This window comes from Mauremys reevesii, linkage group 27 (genome assembly GCF_016161935.1).
Source record: "Mauremys reevesii isolate NIE-2019 linkage group 27, ASM1616193v1, whole genome shotgun sequence".
Taxonomy (NCBI): domain Eukaryota; kingdom Metazoa; phylum Chordata; order Testudines; family Geoemydidae; genus Mauremys; species Mauremys reevesii.
In genome coordinates, this window is record NC_052649.1 from 1,799,982 (window position 1) to 1,814,608 (window position 14,627).

The 14,627-nt window shown below is 45.8% G+C and overlaps 1 protein-coding gene across 1 annotated transcript in view; it reads left to right on the forward strand.

Moving 5' to 3' along the window:
• Positions 1–14,627, forward strand: part of KANSL1 (KAT8 regulatory NSL complex subunit 1) — a 179,795-nt gene that overhangs the window by 7,220 nt on the left and 157,948 nt on the right. Inside the window, exon 2 of the mRNA XM_039516588.1 lies at positions 3,401–3,519. The gene's annotated coding sequence lies outside the window, so the exon portion shown is untranslated. The remainder of the gene's footprint in view (positions 1–3,400; positions 3,520–14,627) is intronic.

Below are 14,627 nucleotides of genomic sequence, written 5' to 3' on the forward strand. Positions count from 1 at the left end.
TCTCCTGGACATGGATTCTTACCCTTTATCTGAAATGTTATTATTGAATAAACTGCTACAGCAGCAGAAATCACACTTAACATGAATAAATGAAATTGAAAATGAAGAAACTTACAGTATAACAGGAAAAAACAACACAAAGGGCTTGCCTTTGCTAGGAAAGAATGTGTGTGTTCTGATATGTGTTAGCATCCTAGTGTTGCTAAGGCAACTTGTAGTTTTAACATGTTATCAGATCAAGGTAATACCTAGGGAAAAGCCTATCAGGTTAATGAGTTAAAAATGCAATTTGCCTTGTCTGCACTAGGATTTTAACATGTTAAAAACCAGGGCAGATGACGCCTCCCAATTAAATGGGTGCACTTTGCTAAACTGCTGAGGAGGGACTGACCACCTGCAACTACACCTTGTGCCTCTGGCACTGCAACCCTAATCCTGGCTGTTTGAGGAAGAGAGGTTCTGGTGGTGGTGGCTGGGTGAGGGAGTTCCTGGAAAGTAAGCAAGCCCACTCCACACCCACCCTACAGGGCGGCTCTTATCTGGGCATTGCGACCTGGTGCATGGCGTCGCATCACCACTCAGGTTTCGCTTACTCTTGGTTTATGTGGATGTGGATGATCATTGGAAAGTATTGTGTCAGGGCCTCCAGATATGGTAGTGGACAATCCTTGTGGGGCTTTTGCACTTAGCCTAATAATCGCCCTGGCTCAGCTAGTAGTTTCTTCTGGGGGACAGTCTTTGGGGGAATTGCTAACAGGTTATGTGGCAACAACAGGAAAATCCACTTTTGTTTTTCTTGTAAAACCAACAGGGACAGATGCTGAAAAATATTCAGGGACACATGGTCACCCTAACTGCAGGAATCCTCCTGCTTTTCCATCTCTCTCTTCTCTGTGTTCCCCAGCTCAGAGCTGTGTGCTGTAACATTACAGGCGCTCTCCAGATTTCCCTTAGCCCTTTGGGTCCTGAAGTGGTGTGATGCAGGGGCCGCAGGGGGCGCCCTGCCAGTCGCTGTGAGGGGGGCAGGCAGGCTGCCTTCGGTGGCTTGCCTGCAGGAGGTCCACTGGTCCCGCAGTTTCGGCGGCAATTCGGCGGCGGGTCTGCCGAGCCGTGGAACCGGAGGGCCTCCCGCAGGCATGCCCCTGCCTGCCTGGGGCGGCAAAATACCTAGAGCTGCCCCTGGTGTGATGGCATATACTGGTGACTATCAAACCCAATCTCAGCTCCAAAATATCAGAGACATTTTGCCTTCAGAGATTTCTGACTCTGAGGCAAATGTGGTTCCTGCACCCTCAAAAGCCGACAATGCTGAGATCAACAGTGTCCCCCCTTTCTTGCCATCCTTCTGCATGAGAAGGGCACTGACTCCCCCCTCCCCATTTCACAGCCCTGTGGGGCGAGGGGCAGCTGCGTGGTTTGCCCCTTCTCTAATTCAAGCATGAGGGGGAGTGAGTTGGGAGCGAGGGGGGTTGATCCAGGTGATGGGCCCTGCCTGGCTGCCCCATGCTGCCCTCCCCCTCCTGCCAACATCTCCGGGAAACACAAGCAGGGGCAGGGACACCAACCTCGCCCCGCCCCCTGCTCGTGACTGACACCCCCTCCTCCAACCACAGCGGCCCATGCCCTCCCCGCGGCCAATGGGAAGGGAGGAGGGCGGAAGATCCCCGCTTCAAGGCTGGTTGAGCTGTGCAGGTAGGTGCTGGGATGTGGGAGCTGAGGCTGGAGCTGGTGCAATCGGGGACGGGGGGAAAAGGGAGCTGCGGAGCCATGGGCCGGGGATCGCCGGGCAGGGCCGGCAGAGGGGCTGCGGGGCAAGGCGGCGGGGGGCTCTGCGGCTTTGCAAAGGCCCGTGGCCGGGAGAGAGGGAGCGTGTGGCTGGCAGAGGGACCGATCCCCCCCTACGGTGCTGCCATAGACAACAGGCCAAGTAGTGCCCGGAGCCCCAGTCCTGCAACTTTGTACGCGGAGTCGGGGGGTGCGGGGAGGGCCAGAACTTTGCCGGGTCGCCTCCGGTTCCTGCCGCGGTGCCTGCTCCCGGCAGGCAGAGAGGAGCGATTGCTGAGCGCTAATTCACCAGGCCAAGGCGGGGGGAGGGGGAAGAAGGAGGAATGATTATTGCACAGCCAGAAAGTGAGTTTGGCTGGGGGGGAGGTGGAATAGAGGGGGGGAGAGCATTCACTTTGAAGCCAGACCTTACACGCGAATAGCAAGGGAGAGACCCGCAGCTGCTGGGTTACACACAAAACGAAGAGAGATTTTTGTGTTGCATTTGCAACAATGGTGATGGCTAAACGAGCAGGCCAAATGCTGGGAGCTGCTGGAGCAGGGATGGGGCTTCGGGCAGGGGGGGGCCGGGAAGGAGGTCCAACCTGGGCCAGCCGCCTGCTGAGTTCCCGGATCGCCTCCTTGCAGGTCGGATCCACACCAGGGGGCTGGGGGTTGCAGACGGGCGCTGGGTTAGCGTCGTGTTTGAAGAGGGTTTCAAGTGCCTGGCGCAAGGACGGTTTCTAACTCCCGAGCTGCAGCGAGGCTGAGCCGTGCATGAGTTTTCAGGCTCTTCATCCGTGGTGGCTTCTCGTCGGGCGTTTGGGTTTTGTTTGTTGACTTGTGTTAAGGAAACACAGTGACCACAGACGTGCAAAATCCCAGCGGTCCCTAAGGAATTTACAGGAGCCAAAGAAGGCGAGAAGGAGGCTCTGGCACTAGCATGGCAAACCTGGCATAGAGGCTGTAAAGACTTTAGATAGTAAATTTTAGGAAATGGGGTAGAAAATATCCCCCCTCCCATTTTTACAATCCTCCATTTTACCCAAACATTTAAAAAAAATGGCAAATTCCAGACTCTCAAGGTGGGTTTCTAGAACGATTTCAGACAAACAAAACCACATCAGAAATAACCATCTGACTTTTTTGTTGTTGCAAACTATTGCCCTCCCCCACCCCTGAAGTCCTTGTCCTGAAAAATAAATCTATTTCAGTGGGTGGCAGGCATTCGCAAATGTGGTAAGTGATTAAGGTGTAATTTAACATGGAGGGAATTTCCTAAAATGAGATTTTCATAAGAGCCTCAGGGAGTTAGGTGCCTAAATACCATCAATTTTGACATTACTTTGCTCTCTTTACCTGAATCATTAATCTATATAGTGTGCAGATTTTTGTCTGTACTTTCCAACTGTTTTGTCCTCCAGAAGTTTACAGAGTTGTGTCTAGTTTTCCAAGTACAAATCTTTACACAGTTCGCTTTGTGTGTTTGCTCTATATTCTTCCTTTCTGGGGTAAGGTGGTGATAAATCTATTTCTTCCTAAATCCTGATTATTTCTCTTCCCGCTCCCTCCCCCCAAAGGCAAGTTGTTCATGAGCTATATTTCTTTCCCCTAATTAATTATTTTTTTGTTACAGATACCAGAGTTCCACTTCTTCAAATAAGAAGAAGGATTTTCAGAACTACTAGAACTTGGTTGGATCTGGAAAGATTAAGAGTCTCAGACACTATGGATTCTATCAAGATGTCCTGCAAGGTAGGACCAGCCATCTCTTAATTTTTATAATGGTACATTGTTTTAAGAGTTCTACTCAGTACAGAAATGCCTGAATTGTGAAAAGCACCATGGTATCTGAAGTCCTTGTTTAGAATTCTGATGGCGCTGTTTATTCTCAGGAAAGGTTTAAAAACTAGGACCCTTCTGTCACTGCCATGAGAAATATTTTAACCAGAAAATGGAGATCCAGGAATATAGCTAAAAAAAAAGTTCACTTTCCATATCTAGATTTGATCTCTTTTTGAGGAAGAAAATCTTTTATCTAAAATTGGAAAAATGCAATAACTTCCGGTGTTTTGTTTTATTTTTGCGTGTGTGTGTGTGTGTGTGTGTGTGTGTGTGTGTGTTTTAAGTGTGACTGTAATCTTTTAAAAAACTATTAATAACTATAATTTTAGTTAAGTATTTCAGGATCACTCAGCATGCTACCAGAAATGCTATGTCAACTCTTGACGCTATGAACTAAGGCCTTCTGACATAGCGTATTTGGGTGGTCATTGTGTGTTGTAAATTAGTAGTTAGGTAGTCCCGGCTGAAAATGTGGGACCCAAATATCCTTGCAATAACTTCCTTAATATTTTTAATAACTTAACTTCTACTAATTCTGTAATTTCCAGAGCGTAAATCAACTCAGTCTGAAAACCTGATAAGCAGGACAGAAAATCTATCTGGAGATTGCCAAATGCATTAAAATTGACACAGTGTCTCCATATTGCCAACGCCACTCTGACTGTATGCTACTACCAAGTCTTCTGATTTTTTTGACTTTGTAAACACTTGATGGGGCTTGAGGAGGTGAACACTTTATACATAGGCAGAATATTGCTGGGACATTTGAAACATTTTAGAAATAATAAAGACTGCAGAGGAATGGAGCACATCTACTGAGTCCCATCTAGTTTATTCTAATACAGCCCCCATTGCTCCACTTAGTGCAGGATTGATCCTTAAGGTATTCTGTCTAATGCTTTGTTCATCCTAGTTTTAATTGACTTATTAAATGGAGTCTGACTGATTTCACTGTTAGGAAATGTTTCCTGATATTCAACCTTTTTTTTTGCCTCTTTAGATTTATCCCTCTGGTCCTAGGTTCGTACTTGATTCTCCCCAAAATAATCTATCTTTCCTTGTTGTGTATGCCCTTCAAATGCTTGTATATGGCTGTAATATTCTCTTTGCTCTGCTGACACGGATCCTGGTATTGTTACACGTGCTTGTAATTCCCACAGTGTTTTGCATATGCCTGTCAGCGTGATCTAATGTACTCAGCATTGGCCCAGGAAATCTAAAATTCTAATCCAGGGGTCGGCATCCTTTCAGAAGTGGTGTGCCGAGTCTTCATTCATTCACTCTAATTTAAGGTTTTGCGTGCCAGTAATACATTTTAACGTTCTTAGAAGGTCTCTTTCTATAAGTCTATAATATATAATTAAACTATTGTTATATGTAAAGTAAATTAGTTTTTTAAAATGTTTAAGAAGCTTCATTTAAAATTAAATAAAATGCAGAGCCCTCCAGACCAGTGGCCAGGACCCAGGCAGTGTGAGTGCCACTGAAAATCAGCTTGCGTGCCGCCTTCGGCACCCGTGCCATAGGTTGTTCTAATCCTTAGTCTTCTGCTGAGTAACTGTTTGCGATGGGTAAATCACTTCACCTCTCTGTGCCTTGTTTTCTCCATCTGTAAAATGAGGATAATACTGATGTGCCTGAAAAAGGGGTTGTGAGGATTAGTTGATATTTGTACACTGCTTTGAAAAAGTAAAGCATTATATTAGTAGTTTTGATTATTATAGTGTAAGGATTACAGCTGTGTTTGGCCAAGTTGTATGCATTTAATAAAAATCAAAAAGGGCAACAGTCATAAAAGGAGAAAGGGTCTCAATCCTTCCCCATACTAACTAAGCATTTTTCTTAGTTGTCATGAAAGCCAACAAATGAATGACCCTGCCTTCAGTGGGATTGCATAGGGTGGAATTTACAGTAAAATAGTTAATATATCCATTCATGTGGATATTTAGACAAGTCTACACTAGTGATTGATCACCAGCTAGTCAGCATAACCGTATAGACTCCTATGCTGTGTATGTATTTACAACATCATCAACAACATAAAACCCTAATACTATTTATTTTAGTTCTCTGCTACAAGTTTTTGGAGGTTGCCGCTACATTTTAGCTGTGTGATTTTCCTCCCTCCTCCATCCCCATGGTGCTGTGCTCCTGTAATTTCTGTTGATGGGAGCTGTAGGTGACCAGCACCTATGAAAAGCAGGCCTAGAGGTGTTTGAAAAATATATTGAAAAAGACTAACCAATTTTAAAATTGCTATATATTAATGGATTAACTAGGTAAGAGTTTGCCATAGGTATGTAATGCACTGTGGTGCCTATATACAGATATCCTGGAACAGCTTATAAAATTAAGTGTAGTCAGCCTTATGTCTTGAGTGTGATGTAATATGAGAAGATTCTGGTCAGTTTAATTGCTGATATTCAGGGTCCAGTAGGCCTCAGTGAAATGGACAAAACATGTTGGTTTCAAGCTGCAGCTTGGAAAAGTTGTTATTTAATAACACCAGAGTTAAGTAACCTGACCTGTTCTTGGTGGCTGAGAGCGAACCAAAAAATGGAGGCTATGGAAAGGGTAGAGTAATGAAGGCAACCTCCCTTTGCTAGAATCAGGAGGCTCTGGGGTAGGTGTAAGAAGGAGAGAATTAATTTCTTCTGCCTTCCAGTAGTCAGAAAGGTCTGGGTGAGAGGATGTGTTTGAAGCAAGTGGTTCACATCCTCTGGCTAGTAAGCATTTGATAATGATAAAAATAAAGCTCTTCAAGAAGGATGCAGGCACAGCATCTTGTTAGGACTTTCAGCACATTCCCAGCATTTTTGGAATGGGGCTGGGCTTCACCAAGGGGATATCTTTGCACTTTACTGGGAAGAAGCAGCGTCCCTGCACCCACCCATCTTTTGTGTTGCTGCTGGCTAATAGTTCTAGTTCTCAGCTAGTTGGTGTCTTGTCATTATTGCTTTATTCCCTCAACAAATGATAGGTTTCCCTAAACGTGTATTGCGATATTGCAGACTAATGCGAAATCATTGCATATAATGCAAATGTGAGTGCAGAAGACGAGGCCATCCTTAAGCACGGCTGCTGAGTCGAGTGTAGCTCCTTATGTGAGATTTCTTATAGTTCATACACACACATGCCAGCAGGAGGGAGATTTAGTCACACAGAACTTGAGCGTCTTGTCTCTGACTCCCAGGAGCAGCAGCAGCAGAAAGAACAAATTGCGTGTGTGGGTGAGGGTGGGAGGGAGACACAGGTTAATAGTGTTGTCCTAGGGCAGAAGCAGGGGCGGCTCTAGGAATTGCGCCGCCCCAAGCAGGGCGGCACGCCGCGGGGGGTGCTCTGGCAGTCGCCGGTCCCGCGGCTCCGGTGTACCTCCTGCAGACGTGCCTGCGGAGGATCCGCTGGTCCCGCGGCTCCGGTGGACCTCCCGCAGGCATGCCTGCGGATGCTCCACCGAAGCCGCAGGACCAGTGGGATCCTCCGCAGCCATGCCTGCGGGAGGTCCACCGGAGCCACCTGCCGCCCTCCTGCGGCACGCCGCCCCAAGCACGTGCTTGGTGTGCTGGGGTCTGGAGCTGGCCCTGGGCAGAAGACTAGAAAGTGGAAACTGATGGAAAAACAGTGAAATTGGCCAGTCTAGTTTTATTGTTTAATCAGAGTGACCTGCAAAAAGTAAACCAACAGCGTCAATTGTGAAAAGTAACTGATTTTTACAAGTATTGTTGTTAATCTAAGGAGTTGTTAGTAAAACAGGGAAGACTTTTAACATATGAATCTTTATTAACCACTGAAGGCTGTCACTGTCTCGAAATTCCCAGATTTTCTGTTGCCTCAGAAGATGAGAAAAAGCAAGACAGTATTTGTAGAAAGTCAAATCAGTAAAAAAAAGTTGCTATGAGCCTGAGGCAGGGGCTGTGGTCTCCTTTTGGTAAGGATAAAGAAGTATTGGAAGACTTTCAGCTACTCTTTTTTTCATTTTGGGCTGGCTACTCCAGGCACTTTCTTTTAACAGATGAAATATACTCCATTCCTGTTAACAACTAGCTAATGCTTCTAAACCTTTTCTATGTTTTTTAGCACATGTGCAGCTTCACTGTTGCTGCCAGAAGTGGAAGCACTTGTGTAGAATGGATGCAGATACATTTACCACTCTATCATTTTACTCTACAGAACAGGACTAGGCAACGTCGTGGTTAAAATGCCTGCCTGATGTCTACGCTAATACTTCCATTGTCAACATCAGTGGAGCTGCATTGGTGCTAAAGAAAGAATACAAAAGTTCCTAGTGTAGATCCACCCTTAAAAACTGAAAGCATCATTCCCATAACACTGCTAGGCTTCACCTTTCTGGTGTCCCAGATGGCCATGGCTTTACATTTGGTGCAGGATCACATTTTCCTCTTCATGTGTTTTCCCCTTCATCACACAAAAGTGAAATAACTCCTCATAATTAGCAGTTAAAGCAGTAAAGTTACAGCTTGAGCTATGCCAGTTTTGCTAAGATGATACACGTTAGTTTTATTTATAAATTTTATTTTATTCCTTTAAGACTTGCATCAATCTCGGGGATCGTGTACAGCCCTCAATATAAAATCAACATGTTGACCAGCATCAATTTAAGCTTCTTAAGAAACATTCCCGTAACTCATTCCATCATCCTGCTTCTTAGACAAAAGTCTGAGTAAATTGATGGGGTCTGAGTCTATGCCAGTGGTTTTCAAACTTTTTTTCTGGCGATCCAGTTGAAGAAAATTGTTGATGCCTGTGATTCAACAGAGCTGGGGCAGAGGGGTTTGGGGTGTGGGAGGAGCTCAGGGCTCTGGGCTGGGGGTGCAGGCTCTGGGGTGGGGCTGGGGATGAGGGGTTTGGGATGCAGGAAAGGGCTCTGGGTGTGGGGGGGCTCAGGGCTGGGGCAGGGGATTGGGGCGTGGGCTTACCTTGCGCGGCTCCTACTCAGTGGCGCAGTGGGGGTGCTAAGGCAGGCTTCCTGCCTGTCCTGGGACTGCGCTGCGCCCGAAAGCGGCCTGCAGTAGGTCTGGCTCCTAGGTGGAGGCGTGCAAGCGGCTCTGCACGGTGCTTGCCTGCAGGCACTGTCATCCCCCTCCCCCCAGCTCCCATTGGTGGGGAGCCAATGGGAGTGCAGAGCCGGTACTCGGGGCGGGGACAGCACGCGGAGCCCTGTGGCCCTTCTGTCTAGGAGCCGGACCTGCTGCTGGCCGCTTCCGGGGCACAGCGCAGTGTCAGAACAGATAGGGACTACCTTGCCTTATCTGGGCAGCACTGCTGACAGGACTTTTAACAGCCCGGTCAGCGGTGCTGACAAGAGCCGCTGCAACCCAGTGCCTTACATTCCGCGACCCGGTACTGGGTCACAACCCGCAGTTTGATAACCACTCGTCTGTACTGTCCTCCACCTTGTGTGCAGTCACATCTGTGCAAAACTAGTGTAAAATACTGCTGTTTTGATTTGGTAGCATTGTACAACCACTTTACATCAATGTATATTATGATACAAGGTGCAAGGCCAAGACAGTGGTGAACTGTGTCCATTAGCCTTACACTGTGCTGTAAAAGTCAACACTGTGTGTTCCAGTTGGTCTGATAATTTCAGGGTTGTCAGTAGTTTGTGGACTATGAGTAGATACTACTTCCTGTATCTACCTATATCTTCCCCTGTAGGAAGATGTACTTATCCATATTCCACAAATGGGTGCAATAGTGGGAAGGGGCTTATGCCTTCCTCTGAAACATACAGAATTTCCCACTCTTAGACAAGATAGACCATTGACCTGCTTACTATAATCAAGAACCCGTGTACTTCGTGGCACAATGGGACCAGATTCTGTGGATAGAAAGAATAAATTAACTTTGCCACAGAATTTAAGCAATCGTGGTGAAATATCCTTCACGATCATTCCCCCGCCTTACAAAAAGACACATTACTATGGCTCATAGTTGATTATTTTCAATTTTAGGTACTTTATACCACAGTGTTTCCAGGGTCAGAAGTTAAAATCGTTCCCCTCATGTTTTGACATATTAAAAAAAAAAAAAAAAAGTTTTTTAAATTGTAGACCTTCCTTGAATATAGGAACAAGCAGTGGATTTTTTTAAATTGTAAACTTCAGCATCAAATTAACTGGTTTAGTCACTAAAAGTGTTTACTTTTTGTTAAAAAAGCACTACTTTTCAGTTGGACTATGTAGCTCTTTGCATGAGGAATTTACTCTTCCTCCTTGACTCTGTTAAGCAACTCAAAACTTATCCAATGATGTGAGAGGCCCAAGGAGAGCCTGTTGTAATGATATAGAAAAATATTTGAAATCAATGATCATGCCACTATGTGATGGATCTGTTTTAGCTGCAGCTTGTCTATATTTATAGTTGTGGAACCAGACAAAGGTCTCACAGCTCTGTGTTTAGGATAGTGTGCTCTTTTACTCTCGAAAATGCCTTTTTTTGTTGTTGTTGGAATATCTAGTAAACCTGGAAGCCAGTATGCAGAAATTAAAGTTGGATTAGAAAGTGGCGTGTTTCCAGGGAGTTCTGTAATTCAGTTTTCTTCTGTAACCCCTGTTTTTATTAACTTATACTTGTTTCTCAACCTTAGTATTTTTTGCAAGGTTAGGAGTCTCTCCATATACCTGAGTTTCCTATATAAGCATAACTTGTATTGCAATAGCACTTAGAGGCCCCAATCAGAATTGGGGACTCGGTTACTTTATGCACTGTACATGCATATAACAAGACTATCTTTGTCCTAAAGAATTTACAATCTAAGTACAATGAGAATAGGTGAAGGCAACAATCTGATGTGGGGAACACAAGGTAATTGTCAATTATAATTAGTGTAATAAGCAACAGTCAGCATACCAGTTGCCTAACCATTTTTGAGTGTTTTGTAAGCATCGCAACGGGGGAGGGTTTTAAGAGATTCAAAGGAGGCTGATGTAGTGGCTTTGCAGATTTTTACAGGGAGCTCTTCCTGTGCGAAAGGGAAGGCGTTGGAGAAAACATGAAGATGTTTGAGGAAAAACTGGACTCGAGCTATATAGGCTGGTGGTATTGGTTGAATGAGGGCAGGGGTCAACTGTCCAACAGAATATATGAGCTGATAGGGAAGGTGAGGGTAAGCTGTGAAACGTGCTTTAAAAGAAAAGACAAGTAGCTCGTGTTGAATGTTGTGGTGGAGGGTGCAAAGGGGGTCGAGGTCTGAATTCAAATGGTTTTTGCAGCAGCATTTTAAATGGATATAATGGAGAGGTGATGGTGTGGTAAAATATTTGTCAAGGCCAAAGTTACAGTACCTAATATGGGAGATGAGGGCCTGAGCCAGTGTTTTAGGTGTGTGGACAGAGGAAAGATGGTGAGATGTGCAGCAAAAAGGGGCAAGATTTAGACATGGGCTGTCTGGAGGCTTGGAACTAGAAATCTTGATTATCAGTTAGGTCTTTCAGTTTAGTAAAAAACTCTTCCAAGGCAGAATGTAGAGAGGATTGGAAACCTTCATCCTTTTTCTCCTCATTGCTATGAGAAATGTTCCCTGTTTCTTCAATGATTCTGTCTGTCAAGATGTCCTTCTGTTTCCATGGTGCTTATGTCTGAACCTATACTGCTACTGGAACCATTATCATTGGTAGGAGACTTCTGCCTTTTCTGCTTTTGTGCCGATCTGAATCCCAGATTTTGGGGGTGGGTGGGTGGTGTTTTTTTTACATGGCCAAGGATGCTTCTGCCATTGTAAAATCCTATCTTGGTTCAGTACCCTGCTGTTCTAAAGGGCAGTTTTTTTGGACCAGTAGGAAATAGATCCAAAGCTCAGTGTGAACACTGCTACTAGCTAGGTCTTCATCATCTGACCTTATCCCACATACAATTTTTTTTTTTTCATATTACCCTTAGGAAGCCAGTATAGCTCTTGAATAGTCCAGGTATGTACCTGATCCAACACTGCTGAGGACACATCACCCTGATATGCCGTTCTTCGTACTGGCTTCCCATTGTTTAAATACAGAGTACAGTTCAAGGACACTGGACTGATTTTCAAGGTCATGGATCTGGTCCTAGCTACTTGAGAGGCTCTCTCTTCCTCCATGACCTCTAATGACAGATGTGTTCCACTGGAACAGTGAAACTGTCAAACAAAATGAGGGACTTACGACCACAGGAGCCAGTCCCTTCACAGGAGCAGGACCAAGACTACGGAGCTCTCAGCCAGATACGTTAAAGATCACTGACTTTCCCACTTTGCTGGCTGAGGACCTTATCTTGGCCACTAAAAGAAGCAGTGGCTCTTCAGTCCCTGCACTGGGGCTGGCAGTTGGATCATGTAGCAAAATGTTGTCCTGAAAAAATTAGGAAGATGCATAATCTATGACTTCTATAACTAACAGCATTGATGGGCAGACCCAGGGTTGGACTCATTAAAAAGAGAAAATCACCAGTGTCTTGCCCTTGCTACCTAGAAGCAGTACATTGTGGCCTTGTTAAAACATGAAGGTTGTACTGCTTTACCTCAGCCAGTGTGTTAGTAGCAGTATTAGAACCGCAGTGTAATTAAAGTGGCACAATCCCTTAGTGTGGGTGCAGTTAACCAGTATAAAAAGTGCTTATATTGGTATAATTAATTCCTGTACAGCAGGGGGTGGGGAATCTCTGGCCCATGGGCCAGATCCGGCCTGCTGCTTCTTTTCGTCTGGCCTGATGCAAGTCTCTGCGCTGTGGGCTGGACGCTGCGAGCCTCGGAATCCACCCCTGCAGGGGTAGGGCTGGAGCTGTGAGCGCCGGCTCGCCACCATGTCCCTGCGGCCCCTAAGCAGAGGGGTGATCAGGGAAGCTCCACGTGCTGCCCCCAGCACCAGCTCCGCAGCTCCCATTGGCCAGGAACCGCACAGAACCAGGGCAGGCAGGGAGCCTTTTTGTGCTGCCAACCGGGAGCTACCTGAGGTAAGCGCTTCCTGGCCGGAGCCCTGCACCCCCACACCCTCTCGTGCACCCCAACCCCCTATCTCAGCCAGGAGCCCCCTCCTGCACCTAAGCTCCCACCCAGAGCCTGTACCCAGACCTCCTCCTGCACCTCAACTCCCTGTTCCATCCCTGGCCCCATCCCAGAGCCCATACCCCCAGTTGGAGCCATACCCCAATCCCCGGTCCCAGCCCTGAGCCTGCTCATGCACCCCAAACTCCTTGTCCCCAACCCACAGCCCCCTCCTGTACCCTGAACTCCCCCCGCCCCAAGCCTAGGGAAACCCCAAGCCTCTGTGCGCCCCCCCCCCCAGGGCTGGAGCCACGAGCAGTGGCTCACTCCTCTGTGGGGGGGAAGCCCCAAGCCTCCGTGCCCCCACTCCTCGTGGGGCTGTGTGTGGCCCCTGACTGATTTTTTGATGTGCGTCAATGGCCCCTGCTAGAAAAAAGGTTCCTCACCCCTGCTGTACGGGAACAGGAATAAGCTATATGTTATAAGGCACCTTTTATGCTGGTTATAAAATCACATAAATGTAGGGCTGGAAGGGACCTTGAGAAGTAATCAAGTCCAGCACCCTGCACTGTGTAAGATCAGGTAAACCTAGACCAACCCATTACAGATGTTTGTCCTACTCATTTTTTAAAACCTCCAGTGATGGGGATTCCACAACCTCCCTTGGAAGCCTAATCCAAGCTTAACTACCCTTATAGTTTAGTTTTCCCTAATATCTAAACTAAATCTCTTGTGCTGGAGATTAAGTCTGTTACTTCTTTATCTACCTTCACTGGACCTGAGAACAACTGATCCACTTCCCTTTAACAGCCCTTAACATATTTGCAGACTGTTTTCAGGTCCCATTTTAATCTTCTTTTCTCAAGACTAAAAATTCCCTTTCTCCAGTATTCTGGGACTTCACCTGTCCTCCAGGAGTTGTCAAAGATAATTGCTAATGGTTCTGAGATGGTTTTTGCTGGTTCGCTAAGTACTGTAGGGTGAATTTCAGCAGGCCCTGCCGACTTGAATACATCTAACATATCTAAATGTTATTTAACCTGTTCTTTCCCTATTCTGGTTTGCATTCCTTCACCTTTGCTGGTATTAATTTTGTCAAGCATCTGGTCACCTTTAATCCTTTTAGTGAAGACTGAAGCAAAATAGACATGAAACATCTCAGCTCTATGGAGATCGCCAGTTATTAGCTCTTCTTCCCCGCTAAATTGTGGACCTATGCTTTCCTTTGTCTTTGTCTTGCTCCTAATGTATTTGAAGAACCTTGTCTTATTGCCGTTTGTGACCCTTGCTAGGTATAACTCGTGTTGTGCGATAGCTTTTCTGATTTTTGTCCCTGAATGTTTTGCTATTTTTTTTGTACTCCTCCTTAACAATATGTTCATGTTTCCACTTTTGCTACGATTCACTTTTGATTTTCAAGTCCTAAAGAGCCCCTGATGGAGCCATATTGGCTTCTTACTATTATTCTTTCTATCTTTCCTTTGCATCGGGGTAGTTTGCAGTTTTGCCTTTAATATTATCTCCTTCCAACTCTCTTGAACTCATTAGGTTTTCTTCCCATGGGACCTTACCTACCTGCTCCCTGATTGTATTAAAGTCTGCTTGTTTTAAAGTCCATTATCCTTATTCTGCTATTCTCACGCCTTCCTTTCCTTAGAATTAAGATTTTTCATGATCACTTTCACCCAAATTGCCTTCCGTCTTCAGATTTTCTAGCAATTCCTCCCCATTGGTCAGATTCAAGGTCTAAAATGGCTGTCCCCCTGGTTCCTTTCTCCACTTCCTAGAATAAAAAGCTGTCCCCAGGATGTTCCAAGAACTTACTGGAAAATTTGTGTTTTGACATATTACTTTTCCAACAGATGTCTGGGTAGTTAAATGTCTCTTTCTCCCCCCCCACCCCCATTACTACCAGGTTGTGTGTTTTGGATATTTCTGTAGCTTGTTCTAGAAATGCCTCATCTACCTCCTCTTCCTGATTTGGTGGCCTTTAGTAGTCCCCTACCATGACGTCACCCCTAATTTTTACTTCATTTCTCTT